At 37.0% G+C, this 16,255-nt stretch overlaps 1 protein-coding gene across 1 annotated transcript in view; it reads left to right on the plus strand.

Annotated features, from left to right (window-relative positions):
• The window catches only part of NAALADL2 (N-acetylated alpha-linked acidic dipeptidase like 2), a 1,010,672-nt gene that overhangs the window by 498,812 nt on the left and 495,605 nt on the right, over positions 1 to 16,255 (plus strand). The gene's annotated exons all lie outside the window — the stretch shown is intronic.

A 16,255-nucleotide genomic window follows, 5' to 3' on the forward strand; every position in this document is an offset into this window, starting at 1 on the left:
GATTTATGATACTGTAATATGAATTTATGATGCTGTTTTATTAATTGATAATAAGAACCACAACTACTGTGGAGACTAAAAGATTCCAGGTCCTGCATATTCTCCCTCTTGGGAAGCCCAGGTAGGCCAAATTGAGATGCAAAGACAGCTGGATATATGTGTCATAAAAACTAGGGCATTGGCCATATGATTGAAAATTTTAATGACAGCAGAATGAAATAAAACTCTTTTATGGGCTGAAGTAACTGTCTCTTATGGTTAGAAGCACTGATAGTATTTGGTTTCCTGCATCCTTGGGCTTCTCAGTGAGCACATTTTTATTGAAAAACATTGGGTTCCATATATCAGGCAGTTCTAAAAGTTCATTTGTCTCTCTAGGGTATGTTTGCACATGACCTCTTTAGCCAGAATGTGTTGATTTTTAAGTTGAATGATAAGAAAATATTCTTTAACTGGCATTAATTCTGAGTTCTTGGGAGAAGTTTCACTATTGCTCTATAAAGAGTTTGCTAGTTTACATTTTTAATGAAATGAAGAATTGGAATAGTAGCTTTCCCATGTATTTTCCATATGTGCCAAGAAAGGACAGTCCTAAGTGAATCATATATGTTGTTCATGAGTAGATGAGAGAGAGGGATACTACTTCCCCAGGATATTCTTCCTGGATTACACTGGCTCATTCCTGCCAAGCTGTTGGCATGTGTGCATTTTTAGGGATCTTCTAGTGAGCATACCCACTGAAAATGTATCATTGAATATGTGCTGAAATGTCATGTGTATTGTTGTTGTTGAGTTATTATTCTCTTCCTAAAGATCACGTCTGAATGACTAATGGCAATTTGTTTCCTACACCTTTCTGTGTCTGCTATAAACTATTGAATAAGCATGTAATATGCAGATAGTAAGACTTCCCATGATATTTCTCTATGTAAAATTGTTTATATAGTATTATAGTACGGTATTAATTGTTTAATAGAATTAATATGCCATTATCTTAACAATGAGTGATTGTAGCAGTCAGGATCTAACAGACAACAGAAAACTCTCTGAATATAGAGCAGAGGGCACTGAAAGGAGAGAAATTACTCCATCAAAGGTAAAATCTAAGAGGGCAGTTGGGACAGTGAAGCAACCCAAAGAAAAGAAGCCATTACTGAGCCTAGGCTGGAGAGACAAAGGGGGCTGGGGTAACTTGGTGGAAGCTGGAACTTTCTATATACACAAGTGCAGGGGGGTGGAGATGTAGCCTCAGCTACTGAAGGCAGAGAGAAAGTAAGAAGTACCACAGCTTCTCCTTTTCTCCTCTTCTGCAGTACCCTACTGGTTATCCCACTGGCTGACCCCAGCAGGGGTACTGCTGACTCAGAGCCTGGGAAACTCTTTCTGAAGGGTTCAGCTCCCTGGAGGAGGGGGAGGGGTCTATATGCCTTTTGTGTACTAACTAGCCTATGTATTTATTTTCTTTCTCTGGCTTTCTTTGCCTTATTTTTTCCCCCAGCATTGTAGACAACTTTAAAAATGGATTTTTGTCCTTTTTGCAAACAGGCAGCTGGTTCTAAAATTTTAAATGTATAATTAAATAAAAATATTCATTATTTTCCTCAGAATAGGAGTTGCATGACAGTAAGGAGTATATTCTCCTTTTAAACTTGAAAATCAACAAAATGTATATTTCAAAGCTAGCTACAAAAATATAACCACTAGCAATTATATTGCCAGGCAGTATTCAGTGGTTGTCAATATTCACAACTCTACTCCATCAAATAGCCACATATTTTTCTTGAGATAAGAGATTTTTCTCTAATCAATATTTTGGTACAAATATGTTTACAGTTACTTTCTCCAAATAATATCTCCTCATCCAAAACAACCTCTTCCCTAATTGTCATGCTAATGACATGCCTTATTATGAGTTCCTGCATTTACTTAGTCATCTTAGCATTAGCTCTGTATGTCACAGGTTCTTTCCTACTGCTACTTTTCGTCAATTTGTATCAGTTTTGAGCTCATATTGGCCCACTGTTTTTTGTGCATCAGTTGCTCTCTCTCTTCTCTATTGGTTTTCCATCTCTGCCCACGCTCTAAGACCATGTCAGTTCTTTCCAAACATCCAAAAATGGTACAATATAAAAGATATTCTTATAATAGATGAGATTGCAGATTCCATGAGGGAATGGACCAAATTTGCTCAGCCCTGCAATAGACTCCTGTTGTGTAGCAGACATTGAATAAGTATTTTTCTAAGGGAAGAAATGAATGCCTGAATAAGTGAGAAACAGATCTGTATTTAATTGATCAATTATATTATGTATTTTGAAAATCACTTGACTTACCATTTATATTTTTCATGTTATCATTATATTCAAAACATTATAATACCTACTTATAATATATTATAAAATATATTTATGTTATATAATTATAGTTACTCAGAGGATATGCTGTTCTCTGATTTAAAAAAAAAATGACAAGTCATGTCAAAACCAGATACTGTAAAAATGTTAAAGTACACTGTTGATGTCTCAGTTAAAGCTAAAGCTTGAAGACAATTGATACTGTGTTTCTCATTGGGACCAGCATGCAGAACTTGGGGGTGGGGAGGGTGGCATAATTCTCTGAGATGATCACCCAGTTTTAACCTATGAAAGGTTGGGAATGCTAAGAAATAGAGAAGTGGATAAAGAGGATTTTTTTTTTTTTTTGAGAGAGAGCTGCTAGTGGTGTTCAGTCCCAATTTCTTCTCAAGGAGGAAGCTTCAAGTCCAGTGAAAAAAAGGTTTAATAGAACTACTTGGAAGAACTTGATAGCTGCCTCATACAGAGTGCCTGATTCCTACCTCAGACATCTAAGTGAAAAGATATAGACTGGTTAGTTGCTGATAAAAGTAGAAAAGAGAGGTTTTGGGTGGCCTATGGCAAAGTTTGCTTCTATGGACTCTATCCAGGCAGACGGATAAACAGACAGACAGAGAATATGAATATGAATGAATGGGAGGGAGAGGATCACTAGGATTGTGCCCTTTCCCACCCCCCCACCTGCCATTCATATGTTGTGATCCTGATGGTCAACATGATGGTATTAGGAGATGGGGCCTCTGGGAGGTGTTTAGGTCATGAAGGTGTATCTCTCATAAATAAGACTAGTGGTCTTATAAAAGGAGGCTCCACAGAGCTCCCTAGTTCTTCTATCATGTGAGAACACAGTGAGGAGGTATTCTTTATGAACCAGGAAGAGGGATCTCACCAGCCATTGAATCTGCAGTGCTATGATTTTAGACTTCCCAGCCTCTAGAGCTATCAGAAATGTTTATAAGCCAACCAGTCTGTGGTATTTTGTTACGAAGCCCAAACGGACTGGGGGTCGGAGAGAGAAGAGATGTGGAAGGGAGGTGTCTTACAGATCTTTTCCAGTAAAGCTTCCTGGATGGCTAAAAAGAACTTATCAGATAGAGCTAGAAGTATGGGGCTGTGGAAGGAGTAAGTATTAGAGCTGGAGGAGAATGTATTACCCATAGCAAAGGAAGGTTAGAAGTCCCAGGTGTGGGATGAATGGATCTCCAAAGAACCCACAAGGCAGACACAATAGGAAAATTCAGTTGACAACTCCAGCTAGATTCAGAAGGTACCATGCCAGTTCATGAGAGTATCTGTCAAGTGAGAACCTTTTGCTCCTGCTTTACCTATTCTCACTTGCTCCGTTTCAGCCGCGAAGTTAGAGACACGCAAAGCAAAGAAGCTGACTGCCCTCCCTTTTTTGACTTTAGGGCTTCCAATTTAAAGATGGTCAAAAGTTCAAAGTTCTGACTATTAAATGACACTGAACATTTTAATTGCTCACTAGAGGAAGTCAAGTCACGTAACAGTCACCAGGATTAACGGAGTTTTGTTTTTGTTTTGTTTGTTTTAATCTAGGAATAGGAAAAAAACTAGTCCCAATGAATAAATGTAAATGGAAGAGAAGAAAAGTACTTTATGATTCCATTCCCTGAGTTAAAAGTTGTCTAATATAGAGGTTACACATGGGCTATTTTTATGTTTAGTATTATAGAAAAGTACATATTTGAACGATTCATAGGGAATCACTGATAGACATATTGACTGTATATCCTAATTTAAGAGCCTAATTGTCCCATAATAAAGCCCACATAATACACCAGCTTAAGCCAAGTACTTGGTATGTTGACCAAATAAAAGAAAACCAATCAGAAGTTTAGTTACACTTGATCCCATTTGTAGACATGGTCAAGATTAGCATAGGAATATGAAGACCATGTTAGTGCATGTGTAAATGTATGTGTGTGTGTATTAATCTTCTAATATGATTCTCTCAGTCACTTCTATGTGTAACTTTTGCTATTTGAAAAAATGCCTTCACTTTTTTACATTATTGGTTTATTCCACATATCTTCTGTGTAAGCCAACAGGGTATATTCAGATATATAGCAGATATATTCTGATGGGTCAGAATCAAAATAGGCCATTAAAAGTTGTTTTATTATATGCTTTTGGTGCGTTGGAACAGTAACCACTTAGACAATGCAAGTTTATTATAAGCATCAAAAGAGAAGGGTGGGCCCATACAATAATCTATGAATAGGAATTACTCACTTGATCAGGCCTTATTCATATAGAATCTGGACCCAGTTAGTTCCAGGGACCTCAACAGCCATACTCCTCTGATTTTCACTGAAGTGTTGAAACACCAAAGTGACTTAACTCCCTTTCCATCTGTACTACTTTTTGTCTGCCTTATTTTTTTTTCTTCTCCCAATACCAACTGCTATATCCCCCAGTATATGATTCTACCATTCCTATTCCCCAGAATGAAATATTATTTTGAGGGCCAGAGACATTTGTGACTCTGTGTCAAGTGTTTATCCCTGGTCTAATCAGCTTTGGCCAGTTGGGATGCTAGTCACCTTGTATAAAACATGTTAACCTAGAGCTGTTGAGAGAACTCTTTAGCTTAGAAGAAGCTTCAGTGTGACAGGTATAATGTTGTATGTATATTATATAATGAAGTCACTGTGCCTTTATCACATATTTATCACATATATTGTTGAAGGAATGACCTGTGTGTGTGTGTGTGTCTGTGTGTGTGTTAAAGATCATAAGCACATTGCTGAATAAAGTATGTTAAAAACTTCAAACTTTAGTTACCAAATATAATACTCTAATAATAAGATATTTGAAATGGATGAACTAATGAGGTTTAGTGTATTTTTGAATGCAGGAATGTGTTGACTTTTGACAGCTATAGATACTGTGAAATGGTGAAAAAGAAAACGTGCTGTATTTTAATTACGGCTAACATGGCATTTTTTGTTCTTTTTTAAATGGAAAGAACATTGTTGTTTTTCTTTTCTTTTTTTTTTTTTAAAGATTTTATTTATTTATCTGAGAGAGAATGGGAGACAGAAAGCATGAGAGGGGGAGGATCAGAGGGAGGAGCAGACTCCCTGCCGAGCAGGGAGCCCGATGTGGGACTCGATCCCGGGACTCCAGGATCATGACCCGAGCCGAAGGCAGTCGCTTAACCAACTGAGCCACCCAGGCGCCCGAACATTGTTGTTTTTCTTGCTTACAAGTAAAATATATAGAGAAAATTAGAATTAATAAAGTAAAAACCACCCATACTCCTATCATCCTCTTTCATCATTTTCTTTCTTTCTTTTCCAATCAATAACCAAAATTGTATTATAACACATCTGTTCCTTTGTTATCTGCTTTAGAATGTTTTTTTGCCTACAATATATTTAGAATCATTTTTCAAGCCAATAAGTATAGATTTAAATCATTATATGAAAATACTGCTGGTATTCCATTATATAGATGTCATGAATTTATTGAACCTGTTTCTTATAAATGGACATTTAGGTTGTCTCTACAAACATTCTTGTACATACGTCTTTGCTACTTTAATTATTCTTTTCTGATAGATTCCTGGAAACAAATCACAGATTCAGGGAGTTTAAATTTGTTTAGTTATTTGCTTTGTCTTGCCAAATTGCTTTTCAGAGCTGCCAACCTTCCAGTCCTTTATTTGTTTTGATAGGCCAAAAATAATGTTGACAAACTTTTTATATCTTAATTGACCATTTGAATTTCTTTTTACATCTATGAATTACTTTTTAAAGAATTTCCCCATGGTTTTTATAGGTTCTTTCCATGGTCTTTACAAGTTGAGAAACTTAAAATATTATAATAGTAAAATAGTCTATTGCTTTATGTATGGTACCCCATCTTTCTGGATTTTATTTAGTAGACACATTTATTAACAAAATAAAATGAACAATAAGCCATCTGGGGCTTATCTGTTTTTAAATGTCTGCATTATCTGGACAGGGGCAATATTTTTCATCACTGTCTGGCTTGGTACAAGCAATTAAGCGTGAGTTAAGTTATGCTGTGAAATGTTCTTTACAAACATAAGGAAAACACCATATTTTTTTTAGTTGGTAATGAACTCTTCAAATATAGGTAGGAAATATAAATTTTTTTCAGCTGTATCTTGATGAACAAGATCTAATCTGAAAACCTAGGTAGCATTCAGTATTGTTTCATATACTTTATATTTTAGTAATTACTTGTTGATATACTAAATTGAAATGGATTCTCAAATCTGTTTTTCTCTTTTTCTGAAATCTACTTTGAAAAATCATCTACTGCTTTGCTGCTTCACCTCCTCCTCTTTCCCCTTCTTTTTCTTCTTTCTCCTCTTCCTCCTCCTTCAGGGCCTTTTGTCAACAATAGTATATTTAGTTAGTAATACATGTAACTTGAGTGGTACCTTTCATAGTACCAATTAAACTTTGCCATCGACACTATTTGGTTATGTTACCTGGCTTTACTGACATTGAACTAAAGGACTGGTGAATTTGCTGCACACATACTGCTACTTTCTGTGTTATGCCCCTTCTGTGTCTACGATAGTCATAACCCTCTTTTTCATTGTGCCCAGACCTTACCTCAGAGTCCTCAACCCAACACTCTTGGCAGCCTCTGTTAATTGATCAGAGGATTTGCCATTCTTGTTCTATGTTATCCCTATACTGGATCACATCACAAGAATTAGTTCATTTAAATTGATACTTTAGTTTTTAAATTGTATGAATGAATTTCTCCTGCAAGGGGAAAGTTCATACTTTTATCAGGCCAGCTAACTGCAGCAAGAACCCTAGACTCATAGCTACCCTATACTTCCAAGGAGTCTAAAATCTTAGAACCCTACTTGTTAGCAGGGTCACCTGATCACCTGAAAGGAGAAAATCTCCGTTCAAGCTATCTAGAGATAAAATCTATAATTCTGTCTTCCACCTAAATCATTGTTCACCTGCCTTCACTTACCATCCCTTGATCTAAGATAGTAAACAGTAGTGCTGGTTCTCTGTCCCATTCTTTTAACCCAGACACTAGATTTGTTTACCTGTTATAATATTATTGTCTTTCCTGTGCTCACAGTGTGTCTTCATTTTGTCATCCTTCCCTTTCCGTATCTGTCACCCATGATTTCTTCCTTCTGTTTAAGAGCACTGTAGTCCCTATGATTGATCTGGTTTCCTGTTCAACAAAGCTGACAACTACACATTCTCTTCAGTCTTAAATGAGGGAGGCAAGGTAGTCCTCACCTAAAGAAAAGCTGGCTATGGAGTTCATGGAAGCCCACGGACTGTTTATGGTTTTCAGAGCTTTAGAAAGACTCCTTTAAATCCATGATTTTTCTTTCTTCTGATGCTACAGGACTCTCTCTTTTGCTGGTATGCTTTTGTACAAAGGCAAGGCTTGATGATGGTGATGCTCAGCAACTGTTTTCCTGTAGTCTCCAGATGCACTTTCCAGCCATCTGTCTGTCCTCCTCTGTCGTGTATTATTTTTTTGGTCTCTGTGTTCCCTACCCTTCGTATTTTTTTTGTTCCTCATCAATTTCAGTGTTCGAGAGAATGAAAACAGGAAGGTTGGGAGAAATGAAGAAGGCGATACAGCAACTGGCACTTTAATTAGCGAAAAACATGTAAATATATAATAAAAGTGCACATAATTCAATTTATGCAAATGATAACAGAATGAATTTAACAGTAGTAGAGTGACAGTTCCTAAAGGAAGCAATTAGCTATTCTATCATTGATCTCTCTAGATAACAAATGTACATTGTCTTAAATTTAATCACAAAAAGAATACATAGTATAAGATTTGCTTAATTATGCATAGTATTTTATTGCTTTGGACTTTAGATAAAGGAACTGCTTCACTCAGAGTTTCTCAGTGTTATGCTGAACGACATTAATTCTTTTAACTGACTGGATGGACAGACCAATGAAAGCTATGCTCTTCACACTCTTTAGGCATCTGACCAGAGCAAGACCAGCATGCCCCATAGGATGAATCAGGATTATTGACAGGGGCTTTTGTCTGCAGTGACTTTATCAATCCTGACCTGTTCAAATACTAGGCATCCTTTGAGGTCTGGCTCATGTTCTTTTCGATCTCCCTACCAGTTGAATTCTCTCTCTCTCTCCTTGTAACTTGCAGAGTTTCTTTTTTTTTTTTCCTTTTTGTTGGCATGAATCACTTTCTGCTCCCTGCACAGAGTCTGGCACAGTACTTGAGTCCCGGCATGCAAATACTCAGTAAATCTTTACTGTGGGAGAGAATGAACCTGGAATATCTAGACCTTCTTGATAAAGCCTTCACTTGCGTGTGGTTTCTTTTCTTTTCTTTTTCTTTCTTTCTTTTTTTTTCTTTTTTTTAGAAAAAGTATGTATGTTTCTGGTTATTGATCTATATTATTGGAATTTGAAATTAGAATCGTATATGTGACTTTAGATATATAATGTAATGTGTATATATATTATGTATATATAATATATTATGGCATACACACACACACACAAATGACTTTGGTTTCTGAGTATATTTTATCTACATTGTCATAGTCTGTGCTATTTTTTTTTTATTTTGATGGTAGAGGATTTGCTTTTCCCTTATGTAAACATATGCTGAATATCTTCTATATTCCAGGCACTCTGCCAGTCACTCTACATTTTTAAATAATATTCTGTTTAATGTGGTGAACATTCTTTTGCTAGCAAGAAGTGAAAGTAAAAATTTCACAAAAAGGTAATTTTTGCGATCGCAGGTTTTATGGAGGAACAAAGTAGATCCCATCACAGGTCTTTTTATGCTCTGCCAGCAAGGGGTTGTCTTAGTCTAGGGCCAGTTCTGCTGGAAGGTTTGCTTTCTTCCTGCTTTCCTGCTGTCTTGCCCTCTCCGTCCTGCCTCCCTCCCCATCCCTTGCCCACTTTCCCTTCCAGGCACACATAAATTTTTTTTATTCTCAAAGTTACATACTAAGATTAGGTTACTCAACTTCCTAGTAAACACCTGTTCTTTTCTTAATCTTCTTTACTGAATCTGATATAAAACATCAAGACTGTGTTAAATTGTTAAGGATCAAGATGCAGATACTTTAGTTTTTCAAATTTGACTTTTGTTGCATTCTTGGTGGGAGGAATATATTTTACATAATGAAAGGACTCTTTTGCAGTGACTATGTTCTATGGTCAATGAAATATTTCCACTAAATATATCAAGGTCATTTGTGCTTACTGGCTACCTATCCTGAAAATGGCTTAACCTTAAGACTTGTCACAGCTTTCTTAAATCTTCCCTGCATTGACTATAATATGCTTTTTTATCCGTTCACTTCTTGATCTTATTCATTTCAAAAAAGAAACAGGATCAGTCAGATGTAGTACAAGGCAAAAACAAGCGTTTTTCTTTGAGGATAAAGTATGTCAGTTTCCTGTGGATTCACTTGACTTCCCGACACTCTAGCGATAGAAAAGTTGGTAATGATCACATTCGGTAGAGTGAAGTATAAGTTAAACACAGAAAGGTTGGGAACTGATTACATACTTCTCTCTTTCATGTTCCTTTTTAATGTCAATGAAATCAAGATTCAAATGGCAGACATGGCCCTTTGAGATATGCCATTTGAAAATCTCAATCCGTGCTTTAGAAATTAAGCAAAATGCTCGAAAATTGTGGATAAAAGTATCAATCCTATAATCTCATCAGGGTGGTTACAGGGGAAATTTAAATGAAAATATATTGGAAAATAGATGATTTATGCATATTTACCAAATCAAAATAAGTACTTTATTATAGTCACTTAAAAATTTTTCAAATAGATTTTTCCAGCTGATAGGAGAGAAAGTAAAGTTGTCTAGTAATTCAAGTACCTAAAATGGGGTGATGAAAACTTCTTCCTCATTGCCTCTATCCTGGGAAACTATCACAGAATGGATAGATAAGTTTATTTTCCAAATTTTAGATGCTTATAACTACAGTGTAATTGTTAATTTTATGTGTCAACTTGGCTAGGCCACAGTGCATAGATGTTTGGTCAAATTATTCTAGATATTTCTGCAGGAGGTATTTTTTAATAAAGATTTTATTTATTTATTTGTCAGAGAGAGAGAAAGAGCACAAGCAGGGTGGGGCTGCAGGCAGAGGGAGAAGCAGGCTCCCCACTGAGCAAGGAGCCTGATGTGGGACTCGATCCCATGACCCTGGGATCATGACCTGAGCCAAAGGCAGATGCTTAACTGACTGAGCCACCCAGGTGTCCCTGCAGGAGGTATTTTTTAAAAATGAAATTAACATTTAAATCAGTAGACTGAGTAAGGCAGATTACCTTCATTATGGTAATTAATGGATGAGTCTCATCCAATCAGTTGAAGCCCTTAATAGAAAAAGATTTAGGTCTCAGAAAGAGAAGGGAATTCTACTAGAAAATTGCCTTTGAACTTGAATTGCAGCTCTTCCCTGGGACTCCAGCCTTCTGGTCTGCCCCACAAATTTTGGATTTGTCAAGTTTCTGCAGTTGTGTAAGCCAGTTCCTTAAAATAATCTCTCTCTCTCTCTCTCTCCCTTTCTCTGTATGTATGTATGTATGTATGTTGGTTTTCTTTCTCTGGAGAATCCTAAGTAATAGTACATACAGATTTAGGGAGCTTAAATAAACCAATACAATTTGGCTGGTTGTTTTTTTTTTTTTTTCCATAGAATAATTTAGTCAGCCTTTAGGATTAAACTGAACAATATGGAAAGCTGTTACTGATATGAAAAAAAAAATAGTGCCCATTATTATCCTTATTTCATTAATAAATTTCAGATCTTATTTTTTATGTAATACTATTAAACTTATGTAAGGATAAAAGTTGAAATTCTGTATGTATAACAGGTATTTCAAATATTTTATTAAAGATTTTAATTTTATTCAGTTTGTGGCATCAAAAATGTAGTCAACTCCCCAAGCAAAAATGCACTTTCCAAATTTTATAAAGTGTCCTTATTATCTGGGGAAAACAAAAAAAGGCATTCAACTTCTCTTCCCTTTCATTATAACTGGAGCAAATATATTAAATTTTATATGCCTGATTTGGGAAATCAGTTTCTGTCTTCAATAACTGATTGTGTGTTATATAGCTGGGTCCTTTACAAATGAAGTGCACTTATATTGCTTAAAAATTGCTTTCCTGTGCAACATGTAGTAATGAGTTAAATCCAAATGAGCCTTATATTCACAATGTCATAATATGTAACTCATCCCCTGTGGAACTTTTTTATTATCTAATACAAGACAAGCTAATGTCTTCCACTCATGGCTCACTTCTCAGAAGGCTATGCAGCTTTCAGTATTAGAAATAAAGAAAGAAAACTATGATTTGAGATCAAATTACCTTTTTATAAACTCTCTAAGTCACAGAGAGCACCTTAACATGTCCTAAAGTATGCAAATCAAAATCTGAGAACAAGAAACAAAAGGAGTAGTTCCAATTCTATGGAGTACATTTCTATCTGTGAGAGAAAAATGAAACTGAACATTTTTCTTTGAACAGAACTGTGTGCAGGTGGTTTTTACCTTCAATAAAAATAAAATAAGTGTGGGCGTTTTCTCTCTATTTCTTCACTTGGTTTCATCATATTAACTATTCTGTAGGGAACAACTTGTACGATCAGCTTGTACCAATATTGTAGTTCAAGCTGCTACATAGATTCAAAAGCTCTAATTTATTAGCCTGATAATTTTTGTAATTCGATGAAACGTCAGATATTCCCTTATTACAGCTGCCTTAGGTGTGTCTCGGTGGCATACTGGAATTTGACTATTTCAAAATGTATCTTACTATTTCATATAGGCAAAAAGCAGAGGGAGAAAAATGTTTATTTTAGTCCAGTGGGGCAGCCAAGATAAATTGTATCAGGTTTTCATAGGCTTCTACTTCTTGTGGTTTTACTGTGGGTTTTTTTTTTTTTTCCTTGGCTGAGACCCTAGCAGATTTTTTCTGCATCTTGCTCTGTGAACCTTCACTGGATCTGAATCAGCTGCTGCTGGTGTAACACATGCTCCAGAGAGAAGCCTTTCCTTCTTATTTTAAGTAGAGAAACTAAATTTCTATAAGATGGCTCTCTCCTGGTTTTAATTTTTTTTTAAAGATTTTATTTATTTATTTGACATTGAGACAGCGAGAGGGAACACAAGCAGGGGGAGTGGGGGAGGGAGAAGCAGGCATCCCGCCCAGCAGGGAGCCCGATGCGGGGCTCAATCCCAGGACCCTGGGATCATGACCTGAGCCGAAGGCAGATGCTTAACGACTGAGCCACCCAGGCGCCCCTAATTTTTAAATTATATTTCAGTCAAATAATTAAAATCATACACAACGATAAGCACATTATCTATATAGAAAATTATTAGGGAGTTAAGGGCAATATCAAAACTGTGCACTGTTACGTGGAAAGGAGACATCTCAAGTTTCTAATTGAAGGGTTTGTATTGTTCTTCATCAAATTTATATTCCATTTTTAGGGATGCCTGGGTGGCTCAGTTGGTTAAGCATCTGCCTTTTGCTCAGGTCATGATCCCAGGATAAGCTGGGAGCCTGCTTCTCTCTCTGCCCTGGCGCTCCCTCTGCTTATGCTCTCTCTCTGACAAATAAATAAAATCTAAAATATATATATATTCCATTTTTAAAATACTACCTTAGCCTACAATCACAAGACTTATTCAAGGTGCCTTTTAACATAGTGCATTTATTCATACTTGTATTTATTAATTTAATGAATATGTATTCCGGGCCTACTGAATGCTGAGCTGGAGACAAAGCAATGAACAAGACATACAAGATACCTGCATTTATGTGTTTATATTCCTATTGGAATGTCCAGATTGAAGCAATGGGAACATACTTGTATATGTAAAATATAGTGACACAAAACTACACGTGTTAAATTAGAAACAGAGGGAGGGAGAAAGAGAGGGAGAGAGAGAGAGAGATTGACTTTAACTTGCAATGGTCAGTTCAATTTCAATTGGACACTTAGTGGGTTCCGGGAGGATTGATTAATCCCTCTGTACCTCTAAGGCAGGCTGCCCAGGGAACTGCAGCCTTGCTCAGCTGTTTGGCAGAGCCTGCCCCTCCTCCTTGCTCTGGGGACTGCCATAGAGCTTTTCCCCCTACTAATTTCTGTGCTTTTTGCTGCTACCTTGGCAAACAACAACCAAAACAAACACACATATACACACACAGAGAGTAACAAACAAACAAAAACAAACCCACTTCTAAAGAGTGAGTTCAGCAGGAAGCAACAGGTGGGAGGGGATGGTGAGCTTTGACCATTCTTGAATTTCTATTCATTTGCAATATTCAACATGGATTTTAACTAGCAAGAAACCCTGTGCTTCATGGCTCCTTCTTTTTAAACTTATTGAAGATAGAATAACTTAAAGTTCTGCTTTTCTTCTCAAAATAGCCTCATTGCTGAAGATTGCCTCATATCTCCTAGTTTTTGTTGCTGTTATTGTTTTCATAAATTTCACATTACATATAGAACTGGTATGGTATAAATAGTAAGATAAAAATCTTTCGTATAGCTCAGTCTTATTCTGAAATAACCATTCTAAGGATGATATGTTAATCTTGGATTCTTGTGTTCTTAGTTCTTGTTTAAACAGTGGCAATCTTTTGAAAGAGTTGCAGTTTGCTAATTATATGCAATTATGGTCTGACACCCAGTGGTGCATGTTAACTTTTTTTTTTTTTTAAGATTTTATTTATTTATTTGACAGAGAGAGAGACAGTGAGAGAGGGAACACAAGCAGGGGGAGTGGGAGAGGGAGAAGCAGGCTTCCCGCCGAGCAGGGAGCCCGATGCGGGGCTTGATCCCAGGACCCTGAGATCATGACCTGAGCCGAAGGCAGTAGCTCAACCAACTGAGCCACCCAGGCGCCCCTGCATGTTAACTTTTTAAGATTGCAGGCAGTATCAGTGAGGAGAGTTGCTTTACAGATTTGAAAGTTAAACAAAAATATCCACATGGTGTTTGTGTGCGTGTGTGTTTACCGTCTTACAGTGTCATTTGATTCTGTCAATGGATAGGGACATAGGATTGGAAGGTGCTCTGCAGTAGTCTTTTTTCAGTTACACTTTTGGCAGGAAATGTGGAGAAGAAGTTGAGACCACAGGATTTGAGGAGGCTTAAGGCAGGGGTTCTAAGAAAGTAGTACCTGTGTGGCAATCACAATGGTAGAGAAGATAGTGATTGCTGCTGCTGATTCCAGAAATAACTTTTTTTTTTCCCCTGTGCTGGGAATAGGGAAAAATTGAGTGACAGAAAATATTGATAATAAGCAATGCTATAATAATCTGTAAGCAGGGAAAAGAAATTGGGCATTGTGAGAAATGTCACTTAGAAAATAATTTGCTAATTGGCTGGAGGAAAAAAGCTGTGAAAATGACACAGGATGATTACAAATTAGGAAAGCTAGACAACAATTTGGGGTGAGAGAAATAAGACGACAATCAAAATGAATTAAATTTTCCTTTTGCCTGGTGATTTGAGAGGGGGCTTCTGGATTAGAAACCTGGGTTAGAAAGTAATCAATAAAGGCAATACTACTGTGAGAATCTAGAAAATTCTTAGAAGGGAAGAAAAGGTGCTACAGCGTAAGCTAATGGGAGAAGGAGTCAACCATAGAGCAGTGGAGAAATGGCTACTTAGCTGTTCAGATCTTAGAGGTCTTCTTCCCATATTTTGTGAGGGCTACGTACAAGCCCTCGGACAAAGGGGATGATTTGCTGGGTAATATTGATCCAGCCAGAGTCCAAGTCTTGGAAGGAAAGTAAGCACGTGAAGAGGAATCCAGAGAAATCTGCAGAACTTAGCAGAAAACCAAGCATACTCTAGGTCTCATTTGACCTTGCAGAGGTGCCCAGGACTTTCCAGAATCTATACCTAAACTGCACACTCAGTGTTTGATAGAGGTCACACCGTAGTTTTCTGCGTATTAAACTATTTAATACAACTCTGTCATAGGAATATTTATGTCTGGTGCTTCTGAAATCCCCCCAAGTGCAGGGAAATAGGAATATGCCCCTAGGGCTATTGTTGACATTAGATACCAACTCAGGTGCTGTGCTAATGATCTAGGTATCACCCTACAATCCCTTGTAGGCAGCTACAAGAGTATATTTGGGAAAATATAATAAAGACTTGGTTTCCATCTGCTCCCAAATTAATTCCACCCTGAAGCTATTCTCCCACCTCTACTGTGGTCCACAGATAACTTTAGCGCAGGTGACTTCCTACAACATTGGAAACTATTGCTTGTGATTCAGGCAGTTGGGGAAACATAAATTAGGGTCATTCCACAGATATCATTATTACCTGCAGTGCCAATACTGCATTTCTCTGATGGGCACATCTTGGTTTTTTGAGGATTTGAAGCCAAGGGAATTTATATCACAGCAACTCAAACAACCTTGAAATGACTTGAAATCAGTGTGGTTGTGACCAAATCCCTGCTGCACTCTATGCTGCTGTATGATCACGAGCAATTCCTTAAACTTACGACGACACAGTTTCCTCATTTATAAAATGTAGGCAATAATAGTCTGATCTTCAAAAAGTACTTAGGATATAGCATGTAAGAAACAATATTATCTGTTATTTATTATTGTTGCTGTTGTTTTTGTTGGTAAAGGTCTTTAACCACCCCCCAGTGGCAATTTCTCATTGACCACCCTCCTTCATAGGCTGGTTTCTTGGAATGTGGCCCAGCCTAGGTCTCTTCCCTTTCTCCCCGCTCTCCTCTCAACTTTACTCTCTTCTTCCCCAAGTTCACGTTGCCATTTATTTTTTTCTGGTTATCTTCCAAGGCATGCCACTAGTTTCACTTTCCATATTCAAGTATT

This window comes from Leptonychotes weddellii, chromosome 1 (assembly GCF_054177405.1).
Source record: "Leptonychotes weddellii isolate Sample4059 chromosome 1, ASM5417740v2, whole genome shotgun sequence".
NCBI classification, from domain to species: domain Eukaryota; kingdom Metazoa; phylum Chordata; class Mammalia; order Carnivora; family Phocidae; genus Leptonychotes; species Leptonychotes weddellii.